Below are 14852 nucleotides of genomic sequence, written 5' to 3' on the forward strand. Positions count from 1 at the left end.
GCGCAGTTGTTAGATCGGTTACTACTGCTACAACGGCAGGTTAACAAGAGTTAATTGAGTCTGAACGTGGTGCTGTAGTCGGCGCACGAGCGATAGGACACAGCATCTCCGAGATAGCAATGAAGTGGGGATTTTCCAGTACGATCATTTCACTAGTGTACTGTGATTACCAGGAATCCAATACAACATCAAATTACCGACATCGCTGCGGGTGGAAAAAGGTCCTGCAAGAAAGGGACTAACAACGACTGAAGAGAATCGTTCAGCGTGACGGAAGTGCAATCCTTCCGCAAATTGCTGCAGATTTTAATGCTGGGTCGTCAAGAAGTGTCAGCGGTCGAGCCATTCAGCGAGACGTCATTTACATGTGCTTTCGGAACCGAAGGCCCGCTCATGTATCCTTGATGACTGCACGTCACAAAGCTTTACGCCTCGCCTGAGCTCGTTAACACCTACAATGGACTGTTGATGACTGGAAACCTGTGGCCTTGTTGGAAGTGTCTCGTTTCAAATTGTATCGAGCGGATGGGCGTGTACCGTATGGAGACAACCTCATGAATCCATGGACCCTGCATGTCAGCAGAAGGCTGTTCAAGCTGGTGGAGGGTCTGTAATGGTGCGGGGCATGTGCAGTTGGAGTGGTATGGGACCCCTGATAAGTCTAGATACGACTCTGACAGGTGACACGTACGTAGGCATCCTGTCTCATCATCTGTATCCATTCATGTCCATTGTGCATGTCACCGGTCTTTGGGCATTCCAGCAGGACAATGCGACACAACACACGTCCAGAATTGCTACGGAGTGGCTCCAGGAACACTTTCGTTGGTTTAAACATTTCCGCTCGCCACCAAACTTCCCATACATGAACATTATTGAGCATATCCGGGATGCCTTGCACCGTGCTGTTCAGGAGAGATCTCCAATCCAAAAAATGGCTCTGGGCACTTTGGGACTTAACATGTGTGGTCATCAGTCCCCTAGAACTTAGAACTACTTAAACCTAACTAACCTAAGGACATCACATACATCCATGCCCGAGGCAGGATTCGAACCTGCGACCGTAGCAGTCGCGCAGTTCCGGACTGAGCGCCTAGAACCGCGAGACCACCGCGGCCGGCGATCTCCAATCCCTCGTATTCTCACCGATCTGGGGGAGCACTACTTCAGAAATTAGTCGAGTCCATGCCAAGTTGTGCTGTGGCACTTCTGCGTGCTCACGGGGGCCCTACACGATATTAGGATTGTGCACCAATTTTTTGGACTCTTCAGAGTAAATGCATGTGTTCGACGTACGTATATTCTTTTTTGAACACCCTCTGTATCTCTGTACATCGTTAAATTGTGGGATTTTTATAATTACTGAGGCAAATTTTTGCCACATTACTGTGATGTTTTGCTAGTTATGCAAAATGCACATGCATATAGGTGTAAGAACCTTTGCATCGGAAGCCTATTTTTTAAAAATGTGGTCAAGCTATCCTCGACTAACTTTCCAGCAACATCGATAGTATATAGTTTCGGTCACCTAACCTCACGATCTCATAACAGTTTTACATTTAATGTCTAAAATGGTATCACAGTGAAGCGATGGTATTGTTTTGCCCATTTGAAGGCGTCCGTGCTGCTACTGGTAATAGCATGTCTGTACGGCAGTGTCCTGTTCGTGATGGTTCGCCGGGATACATCAATTTCTAATGGCGATCCAATACTGAATAAAAATCTTACACCGCTCATTACGATTTTAGGACGGAAACTGCTGAATCATCAGTGCTCTAACGTCAAATAAATCAATACGAATGTGGCTAAAATAGATTATACAACCATAATCTCTAAAATAAAACACAAACAACAAAAGAAAACAGTGAGCAAGATTTAAAATACATCACTGTCCTGAAGAATGTAATAAAAAAGCAGTAATATATATATATATAAAAAAGATAAAAAACTGAAGAATAATTTTCGGTAAATCCCATTACAGAATAAGAGGACTAAAACATTTAAAAAGGGAGCAGATTACCTTTGCCTGCGTTACTAAGTAATGATAACGGATGAGTCAGCCTCCCTGCAACACACTAAAAACTCCCACTATTTTGAGAAAGAGGTCACTCAGCACCTAAAACATTAAGACACGCACCACACTCATCTCATTGTCATTTCAGAAAATAAAACAGGCTCAAAATACAGTGTATCTGCACACGTGTTCCGCAGATTTCACGCGATGGTGAGTTCCCGCTGTTGATGGCAGCCATGTGTTTCGAGATAATGTCTCACCGTTATCCGCGTAGCGGAACTATTTCGCTGCAACTTTCCACACCGGCGGCTGAAAGTGACCGTAAGCCATAATTACCGACAGAAACTGCCTGTGTATTAGGCTGAAATTACCCGCCGCAGTTGTGACACTGCTGAGTTTGTTATTAGTGTCTGTGAAAGGAACACCCAAGTGAGTTCCCACAATGGATGGAAATGTCACTGTAGCATTTGTGTTGGAAGAGGAGTATCATAATTGTAGTTATTCTAACTAGATCTAGCTCTAACAGATAATTTCAATCTCTTCTACAGATTAACCCTGCACTGTTACATCCTAATCAGGAAGAAAAAAATTAAACAAAAAAGTAAAAGTATTTTAGGTACAAGTATGCACCATTTTTGCTCCATTTAGTTATCACGGAAAAGAAGTAATTACAAGTTAAATATGTAAAACTTTGAACATAGCTGCTAAGGTTCAGTGGCCGTGTCAGAATTATATTGGAACAAATAAGCCCTCGGTCACAAATATTAAGTCAAAATTGACCTGGTTTCGACGCTACTATGAGCGTCGTCGTCAGAATTACACCAACTGTTCTAAAACATATTAGGTATATAGTACATTAATAAAATTAAAGTTTGTACTGACTCGAAAAGATGCAGTACTTACAAGTCACATATTAGAAAAGATCTGAACCGGAAAGGCGACGTCATGAACAGTTGTGAGATGGCGAACCGCTAAGGGCTCCTCGTACTGTGAACAAGGGTTGCAATGTTTTACTTATTTTCCTTTCTGGCCTCCTAATCATTGTCTATAGTTATATTTCTTATGTGGTTACTAAAACACATTTCTTACCCTTTTCCGTCTTTTACTAGCATCATATCAGCCGTTCACAACACAACTTCTACAGACATGTGAGACAAATTATGAACATATCCGAACGAGTATTAAGATAATTTCAGGTCAAAAGCTAAACAACGGCCACATTCATTACTTTGTTTTTCACTTGAGAATTGTTTCGAAACATAATTTTTTAATTTAAATAATTTTTTAATTATCACATTGATTTTGACAAATGTATACATTTTTAGAAACGTGAGAATTAGGATTACAAAAATATGGCATTGTGTGTGTGTGTGTGTGTGTGTGTGTGTGTATTGTATATTAAACCAGGAACCTAGAGACGACGGAGAGGCTACGTCCTGCCGTAGCCCCGCAGTGGTTCACAATCCCATAACAGGCCACTGCAGTCCACTCAACCCACCACCACCCCACACCGAACCCAGGGTCATTGTGCGGTTCGGCCCCCAGTGGACCGCTCCCCTCCCCCTCCCCCCTCTTCTCCCGGGAACGTCTCATGCCAGACAAGTGTACCCCGAAATGTTTGCGTGATAGAGTAAGTATAGTGTACGCGTACGTGGAGTGTGGAGACAGTGTTCGCGCAGCAATTGCCGATGTAGTGCAACTGAGGCGTAATACGGGTAGCCAGAACGCATTCGCCGAGGCAGATCAAAAACAGCCTTACAAACAAACAAACAAACAAACAAACAAACCATCCATAGGCTGGCCGGCACACCGGAACTCTACCATAATTCGTCGGGAGGATTCGTGCCGGAGAAGCAGCGCGTTAGACCACGCTGCTAGCCGGGCAGGCAATGTGGTATTAGTTACAGGTATATGATATTGGTTATTGAAAATAGAATTTTACGAACGAATATTCTGGAACGGGAAAGCTTTTTATCACCAATAATTTGGTGAATGAAAATTGTTGTTTTTGCAAAAAAGGAGAATAGGCGGTTTCAATTGAGGAATGTCAAATCGTTACTTTCGGCTGTTCAGCAATTTCAGGTAATGTATGATTTGTTGGTGACGTATATTTATTATATTTTTAAAATTAAATGTTGTTAATAAAATCAACTGCGTTACTGTTACAGCTACAATCAGAAAACTGATAACTAAAGACTGAATAATAAAGTTTGATATAAAGCATCTGCAACAAAATATCGTCAAATTCTGGAAATGTTGACTATACATTACCTATTTAACATTCAGTATGACAGAAAATTTGAATTATGAGTTCTCCTTTTGATTTTAATTACTTCTTTCAATTTAAAATAAATTATTTAATTTATGTTAAATAAAACTGTAGTAACATTATAGACCAAAAGGAATGCTTTTATTAGTAACTAGCCAGACTGGCAATGCTTCACAATTGCTACATATGTTTAAGAACAGTATATATGACCTACTCTCCTTTTCCCCTCTCTCTCTACCCATCTCCTTCTCCTCCTGTCTTTCTCCATCTCCTCTTCCACTTCCATCCCTTTGACCATCTCCTCCTACCCAGCCCCTATGTCCATTTCTTTCCCCTTCTCTCCGTCTCCTCTTACTCCCTCTTTTTCGGTAGTTGTACCCTAATCATAAGCTGATACGCCATGAATGCTAATTTGCTGTACAATTTTAGTTTTTTAATGAGGAAAAATATAAATGAACTGTGAGGAAGAAAACAAAACAGCACATTTTTGTGTACACAACTTTTGCCTAAAATGTACAGAATGAGGAAGAAAATATATGGGAGAAACATGTTGTCAAATATTTGTGAACCTACAGCATCAAGCAGCAAAAACGGGTCAGCAACTTATTTTCATTAAAACTGCTGTTTGTAATTCTTGATTTGCGGTGTTTCGGACACGACTTCCATTATCAAACCACTGCCTTCATCGTTGCTCACTGAAACCATCTACAACATACTATCAGTGCTTTGCAAAGGTACTGGTTGTATTATGTTTCAATACTTATTATGAAGGCAATGGTTTGATAATGGGCGCCATCCCGGAAACCAGTCACCGCGAATAAAGTATATTCCCCATTGCAACTTCTACAAAATTCCAAATTGTAGTTTAAATTTGTGTAATGGTGTAAATGCCCTGATATCGTTGTTTGAACCGGCTGTGAGGCAGTGAAAGAAGCCGCACGTTTTCACTGCAGAGCACAGAACAGCATTTTCTTTGCAGTAGTTGGTTTTAACAGAAAACGTGCACGTTGTTGTTTAAAAAAGTAGCTAACCTACTTGGATCTGAAAATTTATTACAGTATCATGTAAAATTTGAAGAAAATCTCCAAGAACTTTTCATGAGTTTTGATAGAAACACTGAATAACGAGTTATTTTTACCTGTTAGTGTAGACTACGTATGCTGAACGAAATAAATACGTACGTGAGGTCAAGTGTATGGCAATAATTCAGACGTATGAACACTGATATCGACTGCTGCAGAAATGTATCTACCCATTAGATACATTTCAGCGTTTGAAACGAAAGTTTTGAAATATTTACGCCTCTGGTTTGGCCACGCAGAACAGGATAACCACACACGTACTATACTACTTCTCGTTACAGGTTTCTTAGGCGTTATAACGGTAATGAGACGTGGCGCGCAAAGTATTCACCAAAATGAAACACATAAAGTTGCGAAACTTCCGCTGATTTTTGTTATACTCTGAGACAGCTGTTCTTCTGTATACGGCACTGATACGTGACGTAGATTTACAATGGGGAGCGTATGTAGTCTTATAAAAATCTGCGCTAACTAAAAAGTAGCACCACATTTGTCTTTCTTTAGTTTTTTAAGGACCGTTGGAGGTACGAAGCGGTACATCAGAGGAGAGTTTTATAATGATTCTCTTGTAACCTACAAACATTCATTGAAGGTTGTCGTTTTTTTTGAGATTGAAAAACTAGTAAACAACTGAAGATTTGGCCTTTTTCAGGGAGACGCAAAACCACAGAATTTTTTTCACTATACTCATATGGAATGTGATACCTACATTATTTAACGTACCAAATAAGCCATCATAGCTGTAGCTGGAGGGAGAACCACAAAGACATCATAATAAAACATAAAAAGCAACTAAACTGTTTCCCAACACAGAAGGCTTCAATTCCACAACTGTTGTTATATCTGAGCCAGAAACGGCCAGAATCTTCAAGACATTCGCTTTTGAAGCAAGAGTAATTATGATTACAAAAATTCGAGTATCAGAAATTAGAGTGGAGCGAATCATTAGACTTCACACAAAATTGTTAAATGTAAATGAATCTACCGTTATAAAAGCAGCCTAAAACAGAAACTTATGCTTGTATGAAGACGGTATCTGTTCGCGAAAGAACAGGTACCATTGATGACCGTGCAGCTTCTCTAGAATGAAATGATAATGAAACCAAAACTCTTAGCTGCCGACAGGTGTTATTGATATACATCAATGGGGACAGCTTAAAATGTGTGCCCTGACTGGGACTCGAAGCCGGGATCTCCTGCTTACATGGCAGACGCTCTATCCATCTGAGCCACCGAGGGCAGAGAGGATAGTGCGACTGCAGGGATTTATTCCTTGCACGCTTCCCGTGAAACACAGATTCCCAACTGTTCACAATCTACGTAGAGTTCCTACTAGATATTTGCCAATTCACTCATTACTCGCGCCAAACTAAGCTCAGATGGACAGAGTGTCTGTCATGGAAGCATGAGATCCCAGGTTCGAGTCCCGGTCGGAGCACACATTTTCAGCTGTCCCCATTGATGTATATCAACTACACCTCTCGGCAGCTTAGGGTTCCGATCTAATTAACATTACATATGCTTGTCTTGCATGAAACAGGTATAAAATTTTCATTTCAGTGCGGTAAGCTACAATTATGCACGTATTTGAAAGTGTTCCGTCTTGAACGAATTGTAGCTTTAAAGGGAGCAGTGAGAGTCGACCGTTTTTACATTTATTTCTTGATCTTTCATGTTCGTTGATAATTTAGTAATGCTTGGAAACCAAAAATATAACAACTGTTTCATTAGTTAAGAAGAAAAATAATTAAATACTAGGATTAATCTTACGGGCTAGCTTCCTTGCCGCTACAGGCGCTAGTATCGTTCCAACTGTCAGACAGTGGCAATTTTCACAGCGATGGGTGTCGCGACTGTATATGATGGACTGTGGTACTCACCGCACCGGATCATGACCCATTCCCAAAATACTTGATAGTAATTTTAGATGGGGCTCTTACCTTTAAGAAACATTTTGAAAACGAAGCATAAAACAAAAAACAAAAAGTGAAGACCAGGACTGATATAGACAGAAAACTGGCTAGATAAGGATGGGGTGAAAATGAAAATACTCTTCACACTGCTGCATTGGCATTAGTTTCCTCCACGGTAGAATACTATGCTCCAGTATGGAAAAATAGTGCATATGTGCGCTTACTAGACGTCAAACTGCATCAGGCAACGAGAATAATCAGTGGCATTAGTAAATCTCCACCACTCCCATGGCTGCCTGTGTTTCGCAATATTGCACTTACATCAATAAGACGAGAAGCAATAGCAGTAATAGAGTTTTAGAAGTGTTTCACTCGCCAGAAATCACTTCTATATAATCAACTACAGAAACACTTGCCAGCAGATCAAAATCTAGAAAACCATCCTAGCCAACGTAAGATGCTCCTCTAGCATATGATTTCAGTCAAGTATGGAAAGAGGTTTGGCAGAAGTTTCCTCCAACTAATTCTCATCTTATAACTGATCCTAACAAACTTGTGAATGCATCTGGTCTTCCCAGAAAACTATGGACACCTCTGAATCTATTCCGTACAGGGAATGGAATATGTGGTGCCACCTGTTTGTATGAATAGGTGTTCAAAAATACTCCGGCAGGTGACTGTGGCGATCCCATTCAAACTATGCTGCACTTCCTCGAAGAGTGTGTGCTACGAAAATTTCCTGGTGGACTCAGAGAGCTGCATTTGGTGACAGAAAGAGTTGGAGAATGGTTAAGAGACCTAGATATTCTGTTTCCTCTCGATTGTTTGTTTGCTTCTTTATACCACATATATTTTGGTGCACATTTAAACGAAGTCCTTAAACATGACCATACAATGACCGTGTAAGCCATACGAATGAACAACCATCGCGAGCAGTCGCAACGTAACCGCCAGTCTGCTGTTTTGGTGGTCTAGCCTCAGTGGTAACGAGAGCAAATAGATGGCTTCACGGTCGTTGACGGCAGCGCAGTTCTAGCAATAATTTGTCCGTTGTTTTGGGTGCCAACAGAAGTCAGCTGCCTGTCCTCAGTGCCAGTGAGCAATGGAGGGAAGTTTCTGTGGAATAGTAGTACCTTGAGGGTTACCTCTTCTGCACGTCATGGTCGGAAGGTCGTACGTCACTGCCGCACAATAGACCTCGTTGATCTCAGCTTGTTGCCCTTCACATCCAGCCACTGTTCCCCTCACCATCATCCTTACCTCCTTGTCACGTAAGTCGAGATGGCCCTCAGGGAGTCGGAACATGAAGCAGAAGTCTTGTACCTTGTGACTTCCATTTCAGAAAAGTTTTTGCCCTCTACAGCTCCCTCTAGTACCATGGAAGTCATTCCCTCATGTCTTAGCAGATGTCCCATCTTCCTGTCCCTTCTCCTTATCAGTGTTTTCCACATATTCCTTTCCTCTCCGATTCTGCCTAGAACCTCCTCATTCCTTACCTTATCAGTCCACCTAATTTTCAACATTCGTCTATAGCACCACATCTCAAATGCTTCGATTCTCTTCTGTTCCGGTTTTCCCACAGTCCATGTTTCACTACCATACCATGCTGTACTCCAGACGTACATCCTCAGAAATTTCTTCCTCAAATGAAGCCCGGTATTTGATAGTAGTAGACGTCTCTTGGCCAGAAATGCCTTTTTTGCCATAGCGAGTCTGCTTTTGATGTCCTCCTTGCTCCGTCCGTCATTGGTTATTTTACTGCCTAGGTAGCAGAATTCCTTAACTTCATTGACTTCGTGACCATCAATTCTGATAAGTTTCTCGCTGTTCTCATTTCTACTACTTCTCATTACCTTCGTCTTTCTGCGATTTACTCTCAAACCATACTGTGTACTCATTATACTGTTCATTCCGTTCAGCAGATCATTTAATTCTTCTTCACTTTCACTCAGGATAGCAATGTCATCAGCGAATGGTATCATTGATATCCTTTCACCTTGTATTTTAATTCCACTCCTGAACCTTTCTTTTATTGCCATCATTGCTTCCTCGATGTACAGATTGAAGAGTAGGGCGAAAGGCTACAGCCTTGTCTTACACCCTTTTTAATACGAGCACTTCGTTCTTGATCGTCCACTCTTATTATTCCCTCTTGGTTGTTGTACATATTGTATATGACCCGTCTCTCTCTATAGCTTACCCCCACTTTTTTCAGTATCTCGAACAGCTTGCACCATTTTATATTGTCGAACGCTTTTTCCAGGTCGACAAATCCTGATTTTTCTTTAGCCTTTCTTCCATTATTAGCTGTAACGTTAGAATTGCCTCTCTCGTCCCTTTACTTTTCCTAGAGCCAAATTGATCGTCACCTAGCGCATTCTCAATTTTCTTTTCCATTCTTCTGTATATTATTCTTGTAAGCAGCTTCGATGCATGAGCTGTTAAGCTGATTGTGCGGTAATTCTCGCACTTGTCAGTTCTTGCCGTCTTCGGAATTGTGTGGATGATGCTTTTCCGAAAGTCAGATGGTACATCGCCAGACTCATATATTCTACACACTAACGTGAATAGTCGTTTTGTTGCCACTTCCCCCAATGATTTTAGAAATTCTGATGGAATGTTATCTATCCCTTCTGCCTTATTTGACCGCAAGTCCTCCAAAGCTCTTTTACATTCCGATTCTAATACTGGATCCCGTATCTCTTCTAAATTGACTCCTGTTTCTTCTTCTATCACATCAGGCAAATCTTCACCCTCATAGAGGCTTTCAATGTGTTCTTTCCACCTATCTGCTCTCTCCTCTGCATTTAACAGTAGAATTCCCGTTGCACTCTTAATGTTACCACCGTTGCTTTTAATGTCACCAAAGGTTGTTTTGACTTTCCTGTATGCTGAGTCTGTCCTTCCGACAATCATATCTTTTTCGATGTCTTCACATTTTTCCTGCAGCCATTTTGTCTTAGCTTCCCTGCACTTCCTATTTATTTCATTCCTCAGCGACTTTTATTTCTGTATTCCTGATTTTCCCGGAACATGTTTGTACTTCCTCCTTTTATCAATCAACTGAAGTATTTCTTCTGTTACCCATGGTTTCTTCGCAGCTACCTTCTTTGGACCTATGTTTTCCTTCCCAACTTCTGTGATGGCCCCTTTTAGAGATGTCCATTCCTCTTCAACTGTACTGCCTACTGCGCTATTCCTTATTGCTGTATCTATAGCGTTAGAGAACTTCAAACGTATCTCGTCATTCCTTAGTACTTCCGTATCCCACTTCTTTGCGTATTGATTCTTCCTGGCTAATGTCTTGAACTTCAGCCTACTCTTCATCACTACTATATTGTGTTCTGAGTCTATATCTGCTCCTGGGTACGCCTTACAACCCAGTATCTGATTTCGGAATCTCTGTCTGACCGTGATGTATTCTAATTGAAATCTTCCCGTATCTCCCGGCCTTTTCCAAGTATACCTCCTCCTCTTGTGATTCTTAAACAGGGTATTCGCTATTACTAGCTGAAACTTGTTACAGAACTCAATTAGTCTTTCTCCTCTTTCATTCCTTGTCCTAAGCCCATATTCTCCTGTAACCTTTTCTTCTACTCCTTCCCCTACAACTGCATTCCAGTCACCCATGACTATTAGATTTTCGTCCCCATTTACATACTGCATTACCCTTTCAACATCCTCATACACTTTCTCTATCTGTTCATCTTCAGCTTTCGACGTCGGCATGTATACCTGAACTATCGTTGTCGGTTTGGTCTGCTGTCGATTCTGATTAGAACAACCTGGTCACTGAACTGTTCACAGTAACACACCCTCTGCCCTACCTTCCTATTCATAACGAATCCTACGCCTGTTATACCATTTTCTGCTGCTGTTGATATTACCCGATACTCATCTGACCAGAAATCCTCGTCTTCCTTTCACTTCATTGACCCCTACTATATCTAGATTGAGCCTTTGCATTCCCTTTTCAGATTTTCTAGTTTCCCTACCACGTTCAAGCTTCTGACGTTCCACGCCCCGACTCGTAGAACGTTATCCTTTCGTTGATTATTCAATCTTTTTCTCATGGTAACCTTCCCCTTGGCAGTCCCCTCCCGGAGATCCGAATGGAGGCTATTCCGGAATCTTTTGCCAATGGAGAGAATATCATGACACTTCTTCAATTACAGGCCACATGTCCTGTGGATACACGTTACCTGTCTTTAATGCATTGGTTTCCATTGCCTTCTGCATCCTCATGTCGTTGATCATTGCTGATTCTTCCGCCTTTAGGAGCAATTTCCCACCCCTAGGACAAGAGAGTGCCCTGAACCTCTATCCGCTCCTCCGCCCTCTTTGACAAAGCCGTTGGCAGAATGAGCCTGACTTCTTATGCCGGAAACCTTCGGCCGCCAATGCTGATTATTTATCAAAATTTAGGCAGTGGCGGGGATCGAACCCGGGACCGAAGACGTTTTCATTATGAATCAAAGACGCTTCCCCTAGCCCACGGGTAAAACTATAAGTTTAGCAAAAGGTGTCTAGAGCAAGGGATAAGCTACAATATGTTGTCATTTATTTTATTTTGCAGACTGTTAGGAGAATCGAGTACCTCGGTGGGTTTTGCAACCTAAATAGAGTACATAATGTAGAAATACTACGATTTCAGCTGGAAATGTTGGTTCTACAGTTCCAGTGGAGACTGAATGTGAGTTTCTACTGCTTGTCTTCGTGCTTGCCAAACCACGGATATTTCTTCAGCTGAGAGCGTTTGGAGCATTGTGGGCAGAACCCTACAACCATCTCGGGATTTTGACAATCGAACTCACCAATTCCACGGAATTTGGACGGTATCCCACAGGAGGACATCCAGCAACTCTGTAATCAATGACAAGCGCAATATCAGCTTGCATAAGGGTCAGAGGTGAACCAACGCGTTATTTACCTGCTCAATTTGTGAAGTTCATTCTCTTGAATAAAGTATCCAGTTCTTCTGAAAATTAACCTTTTTCTGTCTGTACATGTACATGTACATCTACCAATTTCCTTCGTGTTCGTCGGTTTTTTACTTTATTTTTCTCATAGAGTATATATTGATTCCCACTTTCAGGGTCCCTTTAATGTTAGTTTACATGTTGTACTGAAGGAAAGACCTGCAAAGAGTTTTACCGTTTCTGCTAGGAATCAATATTGCATAACGAGATTGTGCTAAATTGTGACCATACTGGCTAGAAGCAGGGTGAATTAAGCACAAATAAAATATGGTCATGAAGGGAGGACTAACTCTCTTCTTTGAATAGAATGAAATGAATGTGACGAATACTAATAGCTGTCAAAGTTCAGTTTGTCATCCTCTATACAGCCCCGATCTTGCGCCCAGTGATTACCATACGTTCCTGCACTTGAAGAAACACCTGGGCGGTCAGCGTCTTCAAGACGATGTCGAAGTCAAAACAGTGGTGATGCAGTGGTTAACAAGTCAGGCGGCATACTTCTATGAGGAGGGTATTCAAAAACTGGTACTACGTGTTGATAAGTGCGTCAATATTGACGGAAATTATGTAGAAAAGTAGATTAAGACACAGGCTTTCATGTACATCTTAGCACGACTTTTTTAATTTCGAAACGATACTTACTTAAAAACACGCTTCGTATTTTCAAAGCCAGTAGTATACCAAATGTTATGAAACACACCATCTGCTTTGTCTGCCTATCATTATATAATGATGTCAATACCAGCCGTTTCACAATTGTGACGTCTAAATGCTATACCTAAAAAAAAAAAAAAAAAAAAAAAGATATACAAGATACACTTTGTATTGAGCAAAGTCTATGTAAAATACAGCTAGTTTATTGTGTTCGTTTTGGTACCGACGTTAAATGCAGTTTCTTCTTTTGCATTAACGTACGAGAAGATGGCTAACGCCAGAATCATTAATCATAATAAAATGTATATGCGATCGATGGCTATAATTAAAAAGGCAGTAGTGTCCATTATGCTTCTGGAAAGACGACAAAAAGTTCCATACTCAGCGTATCTGAATTGTGCGAAGTTGACCTACTCTTCATAGTAAAGCAAGTGAAGGTCATACGTATCATTCACTACTAGGTTTATTATTTTGGAACCAGTTGCACTGAAGGTCAGGAGTTACTAATTTGTTTCTGAGAGATGACTTCAGCACCAGAATTTCATTATAGATACTTTGAATACTGATATCACGAATTTCCGCTACCTCGTAAAATGTCTTCTGATATTAAACGTAATATTCCAGTGGCAATCTGAGAATTTATTATGGTATTTTACCCGGAATTTTTAACTAATTCCCAGAATGCGGAAAGGCCAGCGAATTGCAGCGTTCCATTCTCATTAACATCAGCTTTTTTCCTTCACTCCGGATTTAACCCGGAATTTCAAACTAATTCACACAACATGAAAAAGCCAGTGACATGAAACGCCCCATTCTGATTAACGGCAGCTCTCTTCCCTGCACTCCGCATTGAATCTGAAGGCCTATCATGTAAAGTACATATAATTTAACATCTAACTTTTAAATTTACATTCTTTAATTCAAAACATGGGTAATTTGCTAACAATCTCGTAAAAATTTGATCTGAGTCTATGGCGGCGTATATGCTGTTTGAAGGGTTCTCGTGTATCCAGCGGGATACGATAGTCAAATGCCCACGATATTTCGGCGAATCAACACCACCTGATGATGGTGGAACGGCTGGACACACGGGAACTCTTCAAACAACAATCTCACAAATCCTTAATACAATCTAGTGTTATCTACTGGTGAGCCACTACTCAGTCGCCAAATTCCAAGTCCTTTTCAACAAGTTCCTCTTTTCCGAGAAATAGAGACTAGTACTCTTCATTTTATTTGATTTTATTGATCTGATTTTAACGAGGAGGCTAAAACAGCTTAGGTCTAACCCGCCACTGCCCGCACCGAAACTAAGTTTATTGCGCGGTATCGCTCCCTGTATATCTAGTAAAGCCAACCAGTGCCCTTAAATACCAGTTTTATGTTAGACACAATTTCTTCAGGTCTAGTTGTACCGAAGATTCTGTATCTTTTACTCTTCAATGCCGTGCATTCTAATATCAGGTGTGATGCAATTTCGTCACCCTCATCACAGATCGTACATTTAGGGTCCTCTTCTGTTATACCGATTGTGTGTAGGAGTTTTTTGAAATTCCCATGACCGGTCATCAGTCCAGTCATGAGTTTGATCTCTTTCCTGTTCAATCCCAGGATTACAGAGCTTCTTTTAAAACATGGCTTGGGCATCATTACCTTACCATGTTTTTGTTTATGGACCTTGGTCCAATATCTTACGTACTGTTTCCTAAACCAGTTCCGTAGTTCTAAATTGATCATAGCCTTGGTGATTGTCAGGACAGGTTCCGGTACAATAAATGGAGTTGTTGGCCCAATCCTAGCCAATCTGTTGGGTTTTTCATTGCCACAGATCCCTGAGTGGCCAGGGACCCACCCCCCTATTGCTTCCCCCTAGCTCTACCAGAGTCCTGTGGAATTCTGCAGCAATCTTAGATCTTGTTGCAGGAGCTGCCAGTGATTTCA

Source organism: Schistocerca piceifrons, chromosome 4, assembly GCF_021461385.2.
Source record: "Schistocerca piceifrons isolate TAMUIC-IGC-003096 chromosome 4, iqSchPice1.1, whole genome shotgun sequence".
NCBI classification, from domain to species: Eukaryota; Metazoa; Arthropoda; class Insecta; order Orthoptera; family Acrididae; genus Schistocerca; species Schistocerca piceifrons.